Below are 22,338 nucleotides of genomic sequence, written 5' to 3'. Positions count from 1 at the left end.
CTTTCCATAACTTCCATTTTACTTAGAATCTTAACCTCAGTTAACCTTTCATTGTTCTTTGTTTTTTACTATCTGTTAACTTTTCTATTGAATTCAACTATAGATGCCTTGCAGGCAAGAACCACAACCTGAAAAGAAAGAAGAAAGGGAGGGAGGGAGGGAGGAAGGAAATCACCCACCCATATTCTAAACATTTTCATTACACTCAGAGCCTATTAAATTTATGGTGGGGGAATACTATAAGATAGTGATACAGAAACAAGTTTACAGGCATGCTCTCCCTCCCTGGAGCATGCCTGCACCTTTCCCTACCCATTCTTCTTCCTCCACAGGAGTGCATCCCCTAAACCAGTGGTTCTCAACCTTTCTAATGCCGCGACCCTTTAATCCAGTTCCTCATGTTGTGGTGACCCCCAACCATAAAATTATTTTCGTTGCTACTTCATAACTGTAATTTTGCTACTGTTAATGAATCGTAATGTAAATATCTGTTTTCCGATGGTCTTAGGCTCTACAGCAGCGGTCGCCTAAGACCATTGGAAAACACAGATATTTACATTCCGATTCATAACAGTAGCAAAATTACAGTTATGAAGTAGCAACGAAAATAATTTTATGGTTGGGGGTCACCACAACATGAGGAACTGTATTAAAGGGTCTCGGCATTAGAAAGGTTGAGAACCACTGCCCTAAACTCTAAACTCATTACAACCAGGGTTGCAATGGATAGCAGCAGTTCATACCAAGCTAACTCACTGCACCTGTCTCCAAGATCCCTTTTCTCTAACTTTCCAGTGAGTCAAAGCAGCCCTGCCTAGGCTCTCCACTGTTGCTTCTTCTATTCTAAGCCCTTCTTTGTTTCACTCCCCCCAGCTTTAATAACTGTAGGAAAAAATTTTTTTAAAGAAAACCAATTTACTAAGTCCAGGAACAAACAAGTAGTAAGAATAGGAAGGAATAGAGGAATAGGGAGAAGAGAACGGGTTGATAAAGAATATAATTTGGTTTGGGATATATTGATTTTAAAATGCCTAAGAGTCATCCAGGTTATAACATCAATAGTGTTTGGCCACTGTGATTCAGGAACTCAGAAGAGAAATTTAAGTTGGAGATAGAGATTTAAGAGTTTCTGACTTATCAGTGGTAGCTAAAACCATAAGCATAAATGATATCACCCAGGGATAGTAGAGGGAGGAGAGAAGGGAGCTAAGAATAGAATCTTAAGGAATGTCTTTATGTAGGGAGCCTGTTAGGCAAAGACTAGTCAGAGAAAACAAGCCTTTTGCAGTTATACGCCAACTAATACTTATAAATACCTACAGACTGACCAAATAACTGACTGGCTCTATTTAAGATCTCTAGATGCTCATTTCAAGCCCTCTTTCCACCTTCCTGTAAGTTACCTCACTCCCTGATCTTCACAGTTAAAACTTCCAGAAGAAGGGGCAGAAATGGACAAGTGCCATAGGCCAAAGCTGTTAGGATGGGGCTTATGAGTAGAGAATATCACTAGTTGGATGTTCAAAGAACATTATACCTAAGGGCATAGCTAAAAGCTGAGTCTTGCCCAAGCTGGTTTGGCTCAATGAATAGAGCCTCAGCCTGCAGACTGAAGGGTTCGATTGCAGTCAAGAGCACATGTCCAGGCTCTGGGCTCAATCCCCAGTAGGGGGCGTGCAGGAGGCAGCCGATCAATGATTCTCTCTCATCATTGATGTTTCTATCTCTCTCTCCCTCTCCCTTCCTCTCTAAAATCAATAAAAATATATATTTTTTAAAAAGCTGAGTCCAGCCCTGACCGGTTTGGCTCAGTGGATAGAGCGTTGGCCTGCGGACTGAAGGGTCCCAGGTTCGGTTCCGGTCAAGGGCATGTACCTTGGTTGCGGGCACAGCCCCAGTGGGAGGTGTGCAGGAGGCAGCTGATCGGTTTCTCTCCCATCGATGTTTCTAACTCTGTCCCTCTCCCTTCCTCTCTGTAAAAAATCAATTATATATATATATATATATATATATATATATATATATATATAAAAAAACTGAGTCCAGCCCTAACCGGTTTGGCTCAGTGGATAGAGCGTTGGCCTATGGACTCAGGGGTCCCAGGTTCGAGCCCGGTCAAGGGCATATACCTTGGTTGCGGGCACATACCCAGTAGGGAGTGTGCAGGAGGCAGCTGATCGATGTTTCTCTCTCATCCATGTTTCTAACTCTCTATCCTTCTCCCTTCCTCTCTGTAAAAAAATCAATAAAATATATATTTTTAAAAATAATAAATCTAGAATTAAAAAAAAAAAAGCTGAGTCCATCTCTTTTATGATTAGCTCAGCCAACTGAGTCAAGACTGGCTGACCAAAGATCTCACTAATGACAGTAAAGACATATACATCAGGGTCTCAAAGAGACCTAGTAATTTCTTAATCACAAGACTTAAGAGATTTCTATCTGCTTCAAGTAGTTTTTTCCAGTCTGTCCTGGTTGAGAATCGCACACAAAGGAAGTGACTGGTTTCCTCTTTGGTTACCACCTATGCCAGCTTGAGTTCCTGACACTTGATCACCCTCCCTACCAAACTGATCTCTACCTGCAAGATCATCCTGCCCACAGAACAAGGGTTTATCTCATTGAAAGGTTGAAAAAATTATAATCTGGACTTCCCATGAGCTATAAAAGAAGAAAGTAGAAAATATAGAATGTCAGTTTTTCCATAAGAATGAGCTCCATCCCACTTGGCACTGATCCCTATATGTAAAGTCAAAATCCTGAACTAGCAGTGAGACTTGAGACTGATGCTGAGATAAATAGTCCTGGAGTAGGAGGAGTGCTTGAGAAATCCTGGAAGAGGTCAAACATGGGGAAAGATGCCTCAGAGAAGCCCTCCTTCCTTGGATCCAAAAGCTAGTGATGTCTGTGGCCATAATGGCATCACCCCATTCACCACTTCCTGTTTCAACTGGAGGAAAGGGGAAGTGAATCCAAATGTGGGAGAAAGAATGTAGAATATCTACTTCCTCCCCACCTTAGGTTCCACTCCAGGTTAGAACTGGCCTTATGCAGACACACAGTAAACAGTCAAACACTGGTATGACTCCAGCAGAGACTGGTAAATAGTAGGTGGTTCAGTGGGCATTTGTTCAATGAAGAGCACAAGGAAAATTTCCAACCTCAAAGAATTTTTTTCACTGATAGTCACATTATCTTCACCTGGAATTCCTCCATTTGCCATCCATTCCTTTGGGATAAAGGTTCATACTTTCCAAAACTGTGCTCCACCGAACTCCATATTCTGTGAGATTTTAATAAATATTCCTACAATCTGGGCACATACCTGGACCAGCAATCGAACAGTGACCTCCTGGTTCATAGGTTGATGCTCAAACACCAGCCAGGCCTGGTTCTCTAAACAAATAAGTTTGGAAAATGTTATATTCTCTACCTCCCTCTGGAGCTTTATAAATGCACATTAAAAGCTCTTTTTTGAGGCAGAGGCAGCTGGAGAGTTAGCATAAAATTCAGGATAGGGGCCTAAGCTAACAACCTTGTTCCAGAAGTGAAGCTGGACAGATCAGTATGACATCCAATTAGCCAAAAAGTAGCAAGCTGAATTCAGAGTGGTCAGCACTGGGAGATTTGTGCATGAGCAGGACTATCTACCAAAGCCTAGATGCAAGAAAAGGCTCTAGTATCAGAGAAGAGACCTGGCCTAAGGAGGCTGCAAAACAAAGGCCACAGCCCCTGGTGAGGAATTGACAAAGGGTGGAGTCCTGACACGGCGAGGGGGTTTGAATAGGGCAATTGGACAGAGCTTGATCCTCTTAGTAAAAAGCCAAAATATAGGTGACATGGAGGGGAGGCAGATTGTCATTTAGGGCATAGTACACATGACCAGGAGTCCCGCCCTGCTGGAGCTACTGGCTCCAAAATCTTGGTAATCATCAGATCCAGCTACATCATTCGATCATGTGTATGGGCTACAGTGGCTGGGGGTAAAGGATGGGGTGTGGTACCTCCAGAAACCTCCACAGCATTGTGCTGATTCCAGTAAGGACAGAAGTCCAAACCTTGTCCAACTTTAGGAGGTGAGTGATAGAGATCATTTCTAGGACAGCTCTCTAGGAAAATATGCCAGAAGAAATGGGTAAGAACCACAGCGGTCCGAATGAAGCCAAAATTCTGATCAAAAGAAAATGCTCTTGCCCTAGCTGGTTTGGCTCAGTGGATAGAGCATCGGCCTGCAGAATGAAGGGTCCTGTGTTTGATCCCCAGTAGGGGGCGCGCAGGAGGCAGCCAATCAATGATTCTCTCATCATTGATGTTTCTCTTCTCTCTCTCTCTCTCTCTCTCTCTCTCTCTCTCTCTCTCTCTCTCTCTTCCTCTCTGAAATCAATAAAAATTAAAAAATTAAAAAGAAAATGCTCTCGACTTAGGGTAGGAAAGTGAACAGAGTGAAGTTGAAGCCTAAGAGTGAAGGAATCCATGAATCCATCTGTGAGGAGCTGGGAAAGGCAGAGATTTGAGTTGCTTCTGCTAGGGATCCGCTGGGGGAGGAAAAGATGTGAAAATTCAGATCACGAAGATGAATAGTCAATTAGGAAGGCTCTCTCACTTTGGAGTAACTCAGGCCAAAAAATTGTAGATCTGAATCACAGGTGCTATGCTGGCAGCCTCTGGATTAGCTATTTTGGCTCCATAAAGTTAGTGAACAAGGGGACATGCACGTACACCCAAGTGCTTTGTCATTACTTTTGACATGGCTTATTTTGCCTTCCCATAAAGCCCTAGCTCAGCACAACTCATTGGGAAATCAAGACCACAGTTGTCTGTGACCAGTGGTCACTGAGGAAGTACCCTGCCCATGTTGTCATCAGCGGCCTCTTTTGCACCACCACTTTACATCATTTCTGTGAAGCTCCCTCTTGCTTCCTAAGATCTGTGACGGTCTTGTCTGAAGACATAACAGCAAACCACAGACCCAAAGGTCCTGCACTCCTTGTTACGTTTTGCCTGTCAGCTACTCTCCAGACAATAATGTGCCTGCATACCTAGCATGCAGGTGGGAAATCTCTGCCCCACACCCTTTCTTGGGGTCAAGAGCCTCCATCCCCACCACCCTCATCTGCTAGTTTCCTCTCAGACAAAATTGTGAAGGACAAAATGTTTCTTTGGGGACCCAACTTCTCTTTGTAGAGCCTTTATACCCAACTCAATAGTGTCTCCCTCCTGTCCCTATGACTAGGAGCATAGTGTCCTCTCCTCTCTGTCCCTTGCCTTAATCTAGTTCTCCAAAATTAATCTCATAAGCTGAATCACACTTCCACTTAGATGACCAGGATGCTTCATAATCAAACCCCTTCCTGGAGTCTCTTCATTTTTAGTAGTGTCTCAAAGACTTAAATCTAGGGGGAAAGTTTCACTGTGGAACTCCGACCAAGAGCAAATCGCTGAGGCAAGTCTTTGAGGGGCAGGGCACATTCTAGGTGCCCCTAAGATTACATCAGTTGATAGACCAGCCCTGTCTCTTCTTATTCCATCACCTGACCTCTCAAGCTGTCTACTCTGCCAGCGCAGAGGCCAGGATCCCCTGGATCTTGGCCAGCACCCACTGCCATCTGGTCTCCCTTAGAAAAGCAAGAGAGAGACACCTCTTGTTTACTCAGTAATAATTCACTGCAATAGTCACAAAACAGGTGCCACCAGCTCCAGTAAATGCAGTAAGGGCACACCACACCCTCACCTCTGCCCCATCATGACTTACTTACTCCTTGGGATAGACCAACAGATTTTATTTGGATGATAGGACAGGGCCTCTTACGCACTAAACCAGTGTTACTAGTAGTGTTTTGACACTTGTTACACTGCAATGAGACCTAGAGGTAAAGAACAAAGGCTTTTTTTAATCCTCCCCTACAGCCAATTGGTATCTTTCCCACATATGTTGTTGTAGCATCTCTATATATAGAACCTAGTTTTCTATAAACAGGATGCTCTGGCTAAACAGGTCTCAACAAGCAAAACTGTGAGGCAGAGAAAGATGGCAGTTCCCCATCTTCTCTTTTTTGCCCACCCTCTTTTGCTAAATCTTGTCAGAGATAGAAGAGCTGTGAAAACAGCATGGGCTTTGAAATTGGACAGACCTGAGGATAAATCAATCCTAGCTCAGCCTTTTATTCACTGTCTGACCTTGGGTAAGTTACATAAGTTCTATGACTTTCAGCTTGCCCGTGCAAAAATGACAATTTATTGGTTTGCATTATAGTAACTAAGTAAGAAAATATATGAAAAGCATCTAATTACATGCCTGGCTCTCCAGGGATGTGAGTTTGTTCTTCCTCATCTAGCACATCATGTACCTGGTGCCCTCATGTTACTCCCTGGCTGTCCAAGGCCAAGGTATGTGGCCCGTGTAAACCTTTCCTTCCTTTCCTAAACCCTATCAAAGTTTTCATCCCTTAGAGGAGCTGATCTAATCACACTGCTAAAAGGAAAGCAATTCTGATTAAATGAGTTCAAGTAAAATGTGGATAATATTGCTGGGTTCCTATATTAAGTGTGTATGTGTGTGTTGGGGGTGGGAGGCTGTATTTAAAGAGCCTGGAAATTCAAATGAAAGGACATCGAATGGTAAGGCTCTCCTAGAGGACAGTATTATTGGCCTCTTTCCCTGCAAACACATCCCATATCACTCTCTATGCTGAGATGAGAAACCATCAGAGCTCCAGGACATCATCTCAAAATGCTGAATGTCACACCTCAAATCAACAGGTCCAGAATAGAACTTGCGAGCCTTGGCTACCCCTTCTGCTCTGGCCAGCAAACACCACTACCTTAGCCAAGAAGTTACGGTGGTGATTTTTTTCCTAGGAGGTTTCCAATACTATTTTAAACTCCTTAGAATCAAGCAGCAACTGGATTTGACTATGGTCATAGCCTTGGAACAGTCTGTAGGAAGTCTGGGCTCCACTTCCAGAATCACACCTTACTTCTCTGAATGATCCCAGCAAGGCCCAGATTAATACAGGAGGCAAAGTGAACCTGTGTTTTGACTTCTCTCTCAGTAATCCAGGAAGGAAAACTATAAGAAAGTTTCTAAGCTTTCCACATATAGGATCAGGAAGATTATTATGACTACAATGGCCTAAGTAGCACAATGCTAACTATAATTCCAAATCAGCATGGGAGTTCTCCTTAGCTGTGTTCTACTTGATTTCCTGGCAAGCCCCCAGGGAGCCCAGGGCACAAGCCCAGGCTGGGATCTCAGGAGCCAGACACCACTGTGGGGTGAAAGGGGCTAGCTGGCAGCTTCAGCAGATGCCATAAAGAGGAAAGTGAAGTTCAAGGTGAGTGAGGGGCTAGTCCAGGCAGGATTATCCAACAGCATGTGCTTAGGGAACTAGCAAAGCAGAGACAATAACAACAAATGTTTTAAATTATTTAATATTTATCCAAGTAGTCACCATGGTAATTTTGCTGGATTTTCTCTATACTTATTTTAATACTGTCCTTAAAATATATATATTGGGGGCTGAAGTATGAGGGACATCATAATTATCCTATTGTGTAGGCCTCTAAAGTTCTTAATCTGATCCTTGGCTTTAACAAGAAGCAAGAAAAACTAGGATTCCAAAGCTTCAAGGTCAACATTCATTTCTTCATTCAATAAACATTTCCTGAGGGATTAGCTAGTAAGTGCCAGGTCTTTGCTCAGTCCTGGGCTACAGCAGCAAACAAAAGATATGGTTCCTGTCTGGCCAGCATGGTTCAGTGGTTGAGTATCAATCTATGAACCAGGAAGTCACAGTTCAATTCCCAGTCAAGGTTTATGCCCAGGATGTGGGCTCAATCCCCAGTGTGAGGCATGCAAAAGGCACCCGATCAATGATTCTCTCTCATCGTTGATGTTTCTATCTCTCTCCCTCTCCCTTCCTCTCTGAAATCAATAAAAATATATTTTTTTCAAAAAAAAAAAGATATGGTTCCCGAGTTCCCAAAGTTCAATCTAGTGAGAGGAGCTGACAATAAGAGCAGGATCCAAAGCAAAAGGTCTATAGTGGAAAATAGACGAGATTCCAGAGCCAGCCACAGGATGCAGGTCTCTCCTGGGATGCCAGCAAAAGAGACCATGGGCAGACAAGGAGCTACAGTGAAGAGCTATGTCAGATAACGTCCTTATCCCCGCCACTCCCAGTGGTAGGGGCGAGAGCCACTGTGGTGATTTGTGTTAATCAAGAACAGGTGACTGGGGCAGCCACAGACAGTGCTACCATGAAGCAGCTATTTTTCTGCTCACAGCCATGAACTGTGATATGTGCTATATGAGCTATGTGTGAGATCTTAAAAGCTCCAAATAAAAATGAAGACTTGAATTGTCTACTGACAGAAATTCTTGGAAGCATAGCGGGCAAGAAATGAGACGCATAATTCAATTGCCAGGAGCTGGGTGACCCACCCACACTTCTCTGATAATGCATGGAAATGAAAAATAAAAGCCTGATTTCCCCTGAAGGGTTGGAGTCAGGAAGAGACCTGGTGAAATGATCAGGCTATAGCCAGAAACCTCATGAGAAGAGTTTCTGCTTCAGGATGTGAAGTGGGCAAGGATGGGGAAAGGGCTGGGCCTGTTGTGAGAGAAAGGAGCCATTCCAGCAGCTCAGCCCCAGCACTACCAGAAGCTGATGGCTGTGGTGAAAGTGTAGAGCTAATAACAGCAACAGCAGGAGCTTCAGAGTAAGTACCCAGCCAGCCGAACAGTGGCCTTAAGAGATCTCCAAATATTTGACCATTCTGGGCCTCCATTTCCTTACCTGAAAACGAAGACAATAATAAGAGTGTATACTGGTTTCCTAGGGCTGCTGTAACAAAGTCTAGAAACTGGGTGGCTTCAAACAACAGAAATTTATTCTCTCTCAGTTTTGAAGGCTAAAAGTCAAAATTAACGTGTCAGCAGGGCTGTGCTCCCTCCGAAGGCTGTAAGGAAGACTCCTTCCTTGCCTCTTCCCACTTCTGATGGTTGTCAGTTATCTTTGCCATTCCTTGGTTTGCAGCAGCATAACTTCAATCTCTGCCTCCATCTTCATCTGGCCATCTTCCCTCTGGTGTGTCTCCCTCTTCTTATAAGAACACCAGTCATTTGGTTAGGACCCACCCTAACCCAATATGACTTCATCTTAGCTTGATTACATCTAGAAAGACCCTATTTCCACATAAAATGACATTCACAGGTTCTGAGTGGACACTATTCAACCCAATACAGAAGATCTACTTCATGAAGAGTGTGTGTGTGTGTGTGTGTGTGTGTGTGTATATATATATATATATATATATATATATATATATATATATATATTGCTTAGAACAGTTCCTAGCACATAATATATGCCATGTAAGAGTTTGCTGCCCTTCTTTATTATCTCTGGCAGAGAGTAGCTGCCATGGGATATGTGGATGCTCTACAATACAAGAATCATCATCCCTCTATCTTGAGTCTGAGGCAAGCAACTGGATGGGACTAGAGTTCCAAAAAGAGCTAGTAAGGGCAGAACTATAACACAGTGAGTTTATTACTATTCAATACTTCCTATCAATACCCCAACAATATTCCCAGGCTACAGTGAGGAAATATCTGCTATAGTCACTTTATTTGTTTCTTGAACAACACATAACTTATTATTGCAAACTAACAATGCCCCTTCAAAATAGTCCCCAAATTAGGATCCACTTAGGAGGAGCCTCCAGAGCCAGTGGAGAATTGCACCAATGAGCAGAGCAGTCTCATCACTTAGAGTCAAGTTGTTAGTTCTGATCCCAAACTGCTTTACACAGCATATTCATTCCACAACTTAGCAACAGAATGATTACTGACTATTGACTGAGTTTGAAATGGAGATGTGCTATCTCTAGGATATCCTACTTTCAAATTAAAGGAGGGGAGAACAGATTCTCCTGAAGGAGAGCCCTTCCTCATTCTTGCTCCTACTCTTGATCCTTCTTCAATAAATGGGTTTGGGAAACTACCCAACTGAAAAGAAAGAGTCAGACCTAGCTGGTTTGGCTGAGTGGATACAGTGTTGGCCTGTGGACTGAAGGGTCCCAGGTTCGATTCCAGTCAAGGGCATGTGCCCAGGTTGCAGGCTTGAGTCCCAGTAGAGGGTGTGCAGGAGGCAGCCAATCAATGATTCTCTCTCATCACTGATGTTTCTATTTCTCTCTCCTTCTCCCTTCCTTTCTGAAATAAAAATATTTTTTAAAAAATAAAATACAAAGAAGGAGCCAGATCACAATTGCTGTCTTCATGTGAAAATAAATCTCAGGTGGATTAAAGACTTAAAAATACACATATACACAAAGTACTCAAAGAGAATGGGTTATTCTTTTTATAATTTGAGGTAACAAAGCATGCCTTTTCTTTTTATTTATTTATATCTTTTATTCAATTTATTGGGATGACATTGGTTAATAAAATTATATGTTTCAGATGTACAATTCTATAATACATCATTTGTACATTGTATTATATGTTCACTACCCAAAGTCTAGTCTCATTCCATCATCATTTATCCCCCCTTTTACCCTCTTCTACCTCTCCCCACTCCTTTTTCCCTCGGGTAATCACCATACTTTTGTCTGTGTCATGAGTTGTTTTTTTTTTTTTTAATATATTTTTATTGATTTTTTACAGAGAGGAAGGTAGAGGGATAGATAGTCAGAAACATCGATGAGAGAGAAACATCGACCAGTCGCCTCCTGCACACCCCCCACTGGGGATGTGCCCGCAACCAAGTCACATGCCCTTGACCGGAATCGAACCCGGGACCCCTCAGTTTGCAGGCCGACGCCCCATCCACTGAGCCAAACCGGTTTTGGCATGAGTTGTTTTTTTGTTTTGGGTTTTGTTGGTTTTGTTTGGTTTTGCTTAATCCCTTCACCTACCTTACCCAGCTCTCCCCCACCCAATACCCCTTCCCTCTCAGTCTGTCAGACTAACAGCTGTCAGTCTGTTAAAACATACCTTTTCTAAAGATTGGTCTAGTAGCCCAGCCGGTGTGGCTCAGTGTGGTTAAGCCCAGCCAGTGTGGTTAAGCATTGACTTATGAACCAGGAAGTCATGGTTTGACTTCCAGTTTATGAACCAGGAGGTCACAGTTTGACTTCCGGTCAGGGCACATGCCCAGGTTGTGTGCTCAATCCCTAGAAGGGGGAAAGAGGGGGCATGCAGGAGGCATAAGATCAATGATTCTCTCATCATTGATGTTTCTATTTCTCTCTCCCTCTCCCTTCCTCCCTGAAATCAATAAAATTATATATATTTTTTAAAAAGATTGGCCTAGTAGCAGAGAAAACTATAAAGGAAAAGATTATTTTGGTTACCTAAAACTATAAAACTTGCAGGCAGGAAAAAACCCTGCATATACAAAGATAAAAAGACATGACAAACTGGGAACAATTCTGCACCATACATAATAGTCAACACTTTACCTCTTACAAATTATTAGAAAAATATGACTGGGAAAATGTGCAAAGGACATGAATAAGTGATCCAAAGAAACAATATAAATGTCCAAAATACATCTGAAAAGATACTTCTGAAAAGATGTTCAATCTTTAATAGTCAAAAAAAATATAAATTAAATCATACTTATTGTGTGCTACATCTCAGTTACTCTCTCAACTCATTTTACTTGAATTAATTGATTTACTCCCCCATGAAATTAACATTATCATTATACCCACTTTACCCAAGACAAAACTGAGGGAAGAGACATTAAATGACTTACCTAAGGACACACAGTAAGTGGCTGAGTCAGCATTTACGCCCCAGAAAGCTGGCTCCAGAGTCACATTCTCAAACTCTATGTTACAGTGCCAAGACCATGTCTCACCTGTCAGATGGGGGATACAAAAAACACACAACCCAGTGTTACACATAATGTGGAGAAATTGGCAACCTCATGCACTGTTGATAGAAGTTAACATTCTTAAGGGTAGTTTGGCTCCATGAACTGACAATTTAAATGTGCATAATCCTCTAACTCAGGCATTCCATTTCTTGGAATTTATCCTAAGGAGATAGATAAGTGTGCTAAATTTATATACCAGGGTATTTATCACAGAATGTACATAATAACAAAAATATCACAAATTAAAAACTTAATAGTTACACAAAAAGTCCAACAAATTCATTCATTCAACAAATATTTATTGAGCACCAATAGTGACCAGGAACTATTCTAAGCACTAGGTATACAGTAGTAGAAAAAAGGAGGGGGAAAAATCCCTGTCTTCATGAAGCTTACATTCTAATGGATGGAGCATGTTACACAATAAACAAATACATTTTTAAATGTATACCAAGTGGTACTTAATACTATAGAAAAAAATAAAGAAGATAGGAAAGGAAGGAGGTTTGTTACAATTTTAAGAAAGGGGGTGGTCAGGAAAGGCCCCATTGGTAATATATGAAATAGATTAAATATTAGAGAACAAAATATATTATGGTATAGCAGCATATTGAAATATAATTCAACCACTTACTCTATAACTAGTACTGGTTAACATGAAAAGATGTCCATAACATACAATTAAATGAAAAAAGGTCCTCACCACACACAAAAAAATAGGTAACTATGTGTGGTGATGAATGTGGTAATCATTTAACAATATATACTAGTAAGTATATAAAATCACATTATATACCTTGAACTTACACAATGTTATATATCAATTATATTTCAATAAAATAAGGGGGAGGTAAAAAGAAAAAAAAGGATTACAAAACAGTATTAAAGAAAAAAACCGCCCTGACTGGTTTGGCTCAGTGGATGGAGCGTCGGCCTGCAGAGTGAGGGGTCCTGGGTTCGATTCCGTTAAGGGCATGTACCTTGGTTGTGGGCACATCCCCAGTAGGGGGTGTGCAGGAGGCAGCTGATCGATGTTTCTCTCTCATCGATGTTTCTAACTCTCTATCCCTCTCCCTTCCTCTCTGTAAAAAATCAATAAAATATATTTTTAAAAAGAAGAAAAAAACAGCACTAAGGTATGATTCCATTGGTATGAAATTACATGTGTATATATGCTGATACTTTAAATGTGAGGGAGGAACAACACCAGAGATTGAGAATACCAAGCAAGGGTCCAGGCTGAGGGACAAACAAGTGGTACAGGTGGCGTTTGTTTGTTCTCCCACCCACTCACTCATCCTCCTCTCACCTACACTTTGATCCAGAAAGCATGTAAGGATAGCAAATCCACATACTCTCCATCAGTTATTCAACTCTCCCTCTTTCCTCATCTTTTTCCCTCCTCTTCCCAGAAGCCAGACCAGTGATAGGATGAAAGGGATAAAAGCTTAAGATCAAGGTAAGCTGAGGTGGCATAAGAAGGATGGAGGGAAACCCTCCCAGATCTGGATGGGATTCCACTAATTTCGGCACAAGGGAAACAGATCCTGAGAGGCACACTTCCAAACGGCAAACTGGTAACACTTAAAGCAAGGCTATCTGATTCAGAGTCCCTATTTCATCTGCTTAACCGCAAATGCCTTGCAGAGCAGCCAGGAGGTAACATTCACAGGAGGTGACAGGCAGCAGGCCAGAGCTATGGGCTTGGCACAAGTGCCTGTATCTCTCTATGAGCAGAAAATGACACAGAGCTGAGTCCTTTTCTATCTACCATATCCCTTTCTCCATACCTGAACCTAACAAGCTATCCTGGCTAAGTTAAACTCATGCCCAACCCCATACACCCACCACCTTGCCACAACTACCCTAGAGATTCACACACTTCTCCACTAAGATTCTCAAGGCTAGGTCCCTACTAAGAAAGTTGTCTATATAGACAGGGGCTGGGACCAGCCGGAATGGCTCAGTGGTTGAGCGTCAACCTATGAACCAGGAGGTCATGGTTTGATTCCCGGTCAGGGCACATGCCCTGGTGGTGGACTCATTCTCATGTGGGGCCTGCGAGAGGCAGCCCCTATCTCCCTCTCTGAAATAATAAAAAAAAAAAATACATTTTTTAAAAAGTGACAAGACAGGCTAGTTTGTTTGGAACATTTTCAGTCTGGGGTGAGGTTTTATGGGAGCAGATTACATTTCTCGCCTGAGCATAAAGCCACAAACAAGGAACTGGAAGCTTCCCAAAGGTGGAATCCATGTTGCTATCCCCTATCTCTTTAGCCAGAGGGTAGGAGTGGAGGCACAGGAATAGAGGTAGGGGTCCTAGAGAAAGATTTAACTTTGAAAATATTTCTCACATATTCTCTTCTGTCACCTCTTGGGTACCTACTATATGTCAGGCCCTGTGTTAAATGCTTTCATATACTATCACCAAAATGAAAAATCATTTTTATCAAACATTCCTACTATGTGCTACTAAATTTAAGAAGCCTAAGGCACATGCAGATCCAGCTGTCCCGCTGACAGTTGAAAATCCAGGCTGGAGATTAGGAAGAGGACAGAAATCTGAGATTCTCCTGAGGACCGAGACACAGAAGTCTCATGACCACAGCCTTATCAGTCCACAGCCTTAAAGACCTCATGCCAGCTTCTGCTCTCTTTCCTGGGCTTTCACCAGGAAACATCTCTCTCTCTCTCTCTCTCTCTCTCTCTCTCTCTCTCTCTCTCTCTCTCTCTCACACACACACACACACACACACACTCTCCAACACACTTAGTCTGCAAGTGTAAACATTCTTTACTAGTGAAGAGTACAAGATAAGTCAAAGGAAAACCAAAAGCAGTCTTCTTTCCAAAAGAGGAACCTCCTTCTCTCTCTTATCTTCCTTGAATATATAGTTTTTGAGCAACTTCTATTAAGCTCCTGACTAGAGGATATAACATAAGACATGTCTCCTTCTTTAAAGAATTTATTCTAGCCCTGGCCGGTTTGGCTCAGTGGACAGAGCGTCGGCCTGTGGACTGAAGGGTCCCAGGTTCTATTCCGGTCAAGGGTACATGCCTGGGTTGCGGGCTAGATCCCCAATGGGGGGGGGGGCATGCAGGAGACAGCTGATCAATGATTCTCTATCATCATTGATGTTTCTATCTTTCTCTTCCTCTCCCTTCCTCTCTAAAATCAATCTATATATATAAAAAGCCTGAGACCAGAACGCTGTAACAACCAGAATGACCAGTTGCTATGACGCCCACTGCAGCCAGCGAACCAGCCCTATCAGGGGGTGGGGCTGGCCAGTCAACCTCCCCGGCTGGCCCCAACCCCAATGGGCCCCCACCACCCCAATCGGCCCGCAGCCCCTCCCCCCAGCCAGTTCTGCCCCCGATTGGAGCCTCCCCCATCAGGGGCAGGGCCGGCCGGCCAACCACCCATGGCCCCTCCTCCATGCCCCTGGTCCCCAACTGGCCCCCACCACCCCTATCAGCCTGCGGTCCCTCCCCGCAGCCAGCTCCATCCCCTATCGCTCCCCCACACACCAATCAGGGGTGGGGCTGGCCAGCCAACCTCCCCTGACCCTTCCCCCAGCCGCTGACCCCCAATCAGCCCCTCCACCCCCATCAGGGGCGGGGCCCACCAGCCAATCGCCTGTGGCCCCTCCCCCCAGCCGGCCCGGCCCTGATCGGGTTCCCATCAGGGGCAGGCTGGCCAGCCAATCTCCCACTGTCTCCTCCTCCCAACAGGCCTGGCCCCGATCCGCCCTGATTGGGGCCAAGCTGGCCAGACCCCACCTATGCACAAATTCGTGCACTGGGCCTCTAGTAAAAATATACTTAAAAAAACATAATCTATCCCATTTGAAAAGACAAAATCAACACACAGGAAACATGTTATAAAAAGGGGGCCCCGAAATTTCTAGTGCTTCTCTGGAACACAGAGAAGCACAGAGATGCTAGTAACACAAAGGTGTGGGTGAAGTAAGACAAATGGTGGTGTATCCTGACATACACAGATAGCTTTAATTTCAAACACAATCTCCCCTTTTTTTGTTGCATTCCTAATAAAAGATGTGTTTCACTTAAAGAAAAAAATCTCAAATACAAAAATCCAAAACATAAAGTTAAGGATCATTCACTAGACAAAAGAGATCCTACTCTTTGCTATAAAGTTTAGAGACATACAATTTAATAACCCCACAACCCCTCTCCCTGTTGCCACACACACACACACACAATGTTTATGACCATATGTAAAGGGTGACGCAAAGTACTTTTTAAAAGTTTATAAAAGACAATATATTGACAGATGAATAGATAAAATGTAGCATATATCTAAAACTGAGTTATTATTTAGCCTCAAAAAGGAAGAAAATCCTGTCATGGTACATGGGTGAACCACCTCAAGGACATTCTGCTAAGTGAAATAAGCTAGTCACAAGAAGACCAATACGGCATGATTCCACGTTTATGAGGTATCTACAGCAGTCAAATTCATAGAAAGAGAAAGTAGAATGGTAGCCACCAGAAGCTAGGGGGAGGGGAAAATAAGGAATTATTTAATGGGTATAAGTGTTTCAGTTTTGCAGGGTGGGACGAGATTAACCAAAAAACATATATGCATAATCCACGGTAATAGACAATAATGTGGTAAAGGCCTGGTGTGGGGTGGGGGTTGGATGGAAAGGGGCAAGGGAGAGAGAAATGGGTGATATCTGTAATACTGTCAACAATCCTATATAATATCCTATATAATAAAAGGCTAATACGCAAATTGACTGAACAGTGGAACGACCGGTCACTATGACACACACTGACCACCAGGGGACAGATACTCAAAGCAGGAGCTGCCCCCTGGTGGTCAGTGTGCTCCCACAGGGGAAGCACTACTCAGTCAGAAGTCAGACTCACGGCTAGTGAGCGCAGTAGCAGTGGCGGGAGCTCTCCCACCTCCGTGGGAGCACTAAGGATGTCCAACTGGGAAGCAGGCCTAAGCCGTCAGTCAGACATCCCCCAAAGGCTCCCGGACTACAAGAGGGTGCAAGCCAAGCTGAGGGACCCCGTCCCCACTCCCCCAGTGCATGAATGTTGTGCACCAGGTCTCTAGTAAAAAACAAATAAAAGAGAATAGACAGGAGTGCTAAGAACTGAAGAGAGATAAGAAACCAAAGAGTCAAAACAGTTCAATGGATTATCAAAAAGTAGCTCAGTGGTGATAGTATCAGTTTTATGAAAAGGAATTGCATCAGACTGTGGGAAATGGGACTGAGGAAACAGAAAGTGAATCAAACTTATTTCAAATGTCTGAATGCCGCCCTAACCGGTTTGGCTCAGTGGATAGAGTATCGGCCTGCGGACTGAAGGGTCCCAGGTTCGATTCCGGTCAAGGGCATGTACCTTGGTTGCGGGCACATACCCGGTGGGGAGTGTGTAGGAGGCAGCTGATGGATGTTTCTCTCTCATCGATGTTTCCAACTCTCTATCCCTCTCCCTTCCTCTCTGTAAAAGATCAATGAAATATATTTTAAAAAAAACAAACAAATGTCTGAATGCCTTTACATTCATTTACCAATTGAACTATAACAAGAACTGCATACACACAAAAAGAATTCTATACACAAATGATAATTATTATTTGAGATTTAGAATTATACTTCTATGAATGCCCAAAGATAAAGACTTTTATTCTAAGAAGAAAAAAAAGTTTTAATTCTGGCAATCTGTTGCACAACATGTGCACATACTGTACACTACTGTATGAATGGTACACTTAAAAATGGTTAAGATTGCCGAAACCGGTTTGGCTCAGTGGATAGAGCGTCGGCCTGCGGACTGAGGGGTCCCAGGTTCGATTCCGGTCAAGGGCACGTACCTTGGTTGCGGGCACATCCCCAGTGGGGGGTGTGCAGGAGGCAGCTGATCGATGTTTCTCTCTCATCGATGTTTCTAGCTCTCTATCCCTCTCCTCTCTCTTCCTCTCTGTAAAAAATTAATAAAATATATTTTTTTAAAAAAATGGTTAAGATGGCTAACTGGTTTGGCTCAGTGGATAGAGTCAATTTGCGGACTGAAGGGACCCGGGTTCAATTCTGGTCAAGGCCATGTACCTTGGTTGTGGGCACATCCCCAGTGGGGGGTGTGCAGAAGGCAGCTGATCGATGTTTCTCTCTCATCGATGTTTCTAACTCTCTATCCTTCTCCCTTCCTCTAAGAAATCAATAAAATATATTTTTTAAATGGTTAAGATGGTAAATTTTGTCATGTTTTTTACTACAGTTTTTTTAAAAAGGCAATGCATATATGGGTAAAAAACAAACAAACAAAAAAACTTCAGCAACACATAAAGATACTAAAAAACAAACTTCCGGAAGTAGTCTGGGTATAATAAGTATATAGAGTCCACCCCTTTTTCATACAAATACTAAAGCTAACAGGCCACAAACACTATTCTGCACCTTTAGTTTTCTGTTAATGATAGATCTTAGAGACTACTGTTTTGTTTTGTTTTAATATATTTTTATTGAATTCAGAGAGGAAGGGAGAGAAAGAAATATGAATGATAAGAGATAATCACTGATTGGCTGCCTCCTGCAAACCCCACACTGGGGATCGAGCCCACAATCCAGGCATGTGCCCTGACTGGGAATGGAACCATGACTTCGTGGTTCATAGGTCGACGCTCAACCACTGAGCCACAACACTAGTGTTGTGTGTGTGGTGTGTGTGTATCTAATTCTTTTTCATAGAGCATAATATGATAATTATCTACCATAATTTACTCAAATCATAAGTTACTGATGTATTTTTAAGCAAAATGTATTAAAGGCTTTGTATACCAATTTTGCATATTTTTCCTCTCAACAAAAATGTTGAAATTTCATTGTTTATCCTCCAAGCAACTATGAATGATGACTGAAATTTGCTTTGGTTTTAATTTAATAGTGTTTCACCCTGGCTCATTTCTGGTAGGCTGTATGTTGACTTTGTCATTATCACAAGGAATCCCCAAAGATATGAACTATTCGTTTATTTTAGAGACAGTGCAATGAAGTAGAATGAGTGAGGACTCTACAGACATATCAAGGTTCAAATCTCAGTTCTGCCATTTCCAAGTTAACCCATCTCTCAGAGCCTCTGGCTTGTCATCTGTAAATCAAAGGCAATACTATCTATCTCCTACATACGTGAAATTACCATACAGGGCGAAAGTCCACTCAAGAGGACCAAAATGTGCCCTAGCCGATTTGACTCAGTGGATACAGCATCGGCCTGTGGGTCCCAGGTTTGATTCCAGTCAAGGGCACATACCTTGGTTGCAGACTCCTCCCCAGCCTGGGCCCTGGTCGGGGCTTGTGCAACCAATAAGCAACCAATTGATGTGCATCGCTGTTTCTCTCTGTCTTACTCTCTCTCTCTCTTCCACTCTCCCTAAAAATCAATGGAAAAGTATCCTCGGGCAAAGATTAACAACAACAAAAAAAGAGGACCAAAATGTTATCTATGTTGAACTAGCACTGCCTGTGGAAATCAGGAATTGCTTAGAGAAGTGGTAAAGGACAAGAGGGAATCTGAACAGTTGATGAGAGAATAGGGACTTCTGGCAGAGGCAACAACATATGCAAAGGATGAGGGTTGTGCAGAACCACAAAGCACCAACACAGGCACGAACAAGGTGAAAGGCAATTTAGTCAACAAGTACCTGAGTATTTCTATGCACTAGGCACTGAAGATACAATCATTCACAAGGTCCCTGCCTTCAAGGAGCTTACCCAATGTTATTTTTAGGATAAAGGAAAGACAAACTAAAAAGTTATAAGTGAGCTAATGGAAGCAAACAAGGTGCTAAATAACAATTTGAGTGTGAGTAATATGGAGTGGCCAGAAAAGACCTCTAAGAGAAGATAATACTTAACTGAAACTTACAGGCAAGGGAGCCCTAGCTGGTGTGGTTCAGTTGGTTGGGCGCCGTCCGGTGGACCAAAAGGTTGTGGGCTCAATACCTAGTTGGGAGTGTGCAGGAGGCAGCAGATCGATGTTTCTCTCTCACATCGATGTCTCTATCTCTCTAAAAATCAATTTTTTTTTAATAATAAAAAAAGGCAAGGGATAGTTAACGAGGTGAAGAGCAGGGTAAAGAGTGTTCTAGGCAAAGGCTATAGCACTGCAAAGGCCCTAAAACCAGAGAGCTAAAGAAGAGGTCCAGGTACTTCAAGGGTGCCTGCAGGAGACAGACATAAGGGGGAAGAAGGGCTTGGAATAAGCCCTGAGAAACAGTTTTTGCTGGGCCTTGTAGACCATAATTTGGACAAAACTGTGCAACAGTTTATTCCAACGTGAGACATTTGGACTTGATTGTACACATAATAGAAATCCAATAGAGGATTTGAAAAGGAGAGAGACAGGTTGACAGGATGAGTTGTTTTATGGAAGGACAGTGGAAATTTTATAGAGGATGACCACAGTAGGAAGTGAGGACAGTTTGGAGACCAAATGAAGATAACCTATATTAGGGCTGGTCTATGTGCACAGGAAAAAGAGGCACGCCAGAGATAAATCTGAAGTATACCCGGCAGCCTTTAAGGTCTATATTCTAGCCTGCCTTCTGAATCCTAAGTTAATGCCCCTTGTAAGTCCCAGAGATACTGACCTGCCGTGGGGGAGTCATAAAGACCCGCTACCTCATCTGGGCTCTACACCTACTATGGCAATGAGAAGTCAGGTACTGGTACACAGAGACAGTTATCCATTGTCCCCAATGGATAACTAATGTTCCTAGGACCTTAGGATCCAAGGAAAGGGTTCAAAGCTTATTCCTTCCCCTTTAGAAGTCGGGGGTCAAGCAGACTCCTCTAAGTCAGAGTTTTTCTGCATATGATCTGCATATGACTGGTGTATCAGAGTCACCAGGGAAGCCAGTCAAAATGCAGATTCTTGCTTACCAACCCATACCTACTGAATCAGAATAGCTAGGAGGAAACCAATAATCTGCATTTTAAGTAAGTATTCAGCTCCCCTTCCACAACCTTTGACCCCATGGGTAATTCTAATGCATTAAAGCTTCAAAATCATAGCTCTATAGAAAGAGGGCTAATGGAGGAAGGCCCTCACTTGAAACTAACTAGCAATATCAAAATTAGGGGACTATGGCATTGGCCGGTGTGGTTCAGTTGGTTGGAGCATCATCCAGTATACTGAAGGGTGGTGGGTTTGATTCCTGGTCAGGGCACATACCCAGGTTGTGGGTTTGATCCTGTCAGGGCACATCAGGAGGCAACTGATTGATGTTTCTCTCTCTCTCCCCCAGCCCTTCTCTCCCTTCCTCTAAAAATCAATATTTAAAGAAAAAAAATTTTAATTAGGGGACCACATAAAGCCAAGAGTCAAGCTGGGCATAGAAAGAAGAGTCAGAATGGATTATGAAATTTGAAGGCCACGAAGTAGAAAACAAAAGGCAGGACCTCAGAGCCTGGGGCTTAGAGAACAGGAGTCAAAGTTGAGAGCACTCGCACTCTTGGGGAAATCACCAACAAAGGCCATGATCTCCGGCTCTCTTAGATTCGTTTTCCTAATGGAGCCCCAGGATAGAAGTACAAATGCCTAGCCTTACATAGGTCTTAGACTGCCCAGTATAATACACATAATCCATCCAACCTTCAAAAGAGAACACACCCCTCCTCAATAAATACTGTTTCTATCCTGATGATTCCCCCTTAGCATCCACCATTATGCCAGCTATTACTCTGCAGAAGAGCTCCAGGCTACACAGAAAAAATCTGAGGGCTAATGACAAGCACTATTCTACTTGACACATCAGAGGCCCCTAATGCTGACAAACTCAAGGACCATTCCAAGTCAGAAACTTTGAAGTCCGCTGCCTACACACCTTCAGATTCTACCATCTATGTACACCCAGCCATTCTTCCACTACTCCTTAATATGCCTCACCTATGAGAGTGCCACCCTATATTCTACACTATCATGTCCCTCCCCAAAATTGAGAGAGAAATTCCAGTCAGGCTAGGCAGAGAGCCCTGAATTCCTGAGGCTGCTGAGGCCAGCTCCTATGCCTGGTTTGGTGAGAGGATAACCTGAAGGATTGCTCACCCTGCCTGACGGGAATACCAGTATTGCTACAGGCTTCTATACAGGAATCTTTTTTCAAAGATGAGTTATTTGCACCTAGTATATTTAAAAGGAGTGAAGGTTGGCTCTTGGGAGCAGAAACTGAAGTAGGGAAAAAGTTAACCTAGAATTTATGGAGGAAATTAAGGTAGGATTTGATTGTATATAGCACATAAAATACCAAGTAATATGCAATCCAGCTCAAACCCTTGTAGGCCTAACTACCTAATGCTTCTTATAACCCAAACATTGTTTCCACACTAAATAGCTAAGAATGCTAAAGATGATTTGAACAACCCCCAAGATTATTTATGTTCCTAATCCTGACTTGCTTGTT

The 22,338-nt window shown here is 42.9% G+C and overlaps 1 long non-coding RNA gene across 3 annotated transcripts in view; it reads right to left on the bottom strand.

Moving 5' to 3' along the window:
• LOC308257046 overlaps positions 1 to 22,338 on the bottom strand; it is a 145,478-nt gene that overhangs the window by 101,965 nt on the left and 21,175 nt on the right. For all 3 annotated transcript variants that reach the window (XR_013961504.1, XR_013961505.1, XR_013961506.1), the window contains exon 4: positions 11,769 to 11,873. This is a non-coding gene — a long non-coding RNA (uncharacterized lncRNA). The remainder of the gene's footprint in view (positions 1 to 11,768; positions 11,874 to 22,338) is intronic.

This window comes from Plecotus auritus (genome assembly GCF_963455305.1).
Source record: "Plecotus auritus genome assembly, chromosome: 8".
Classification (NCBI taxonomy): Eukaryota; Metazoa; Chordata; class Mammalia; order Chiroptera; family Vespertilionidae; genus Plecotus; species Plecotus auritus.
The sequence above is the reverse complement of the archived record's forward strand: the minus strand, read 5'-3'. Positions and strand labels throughout refer to the sequence as shown.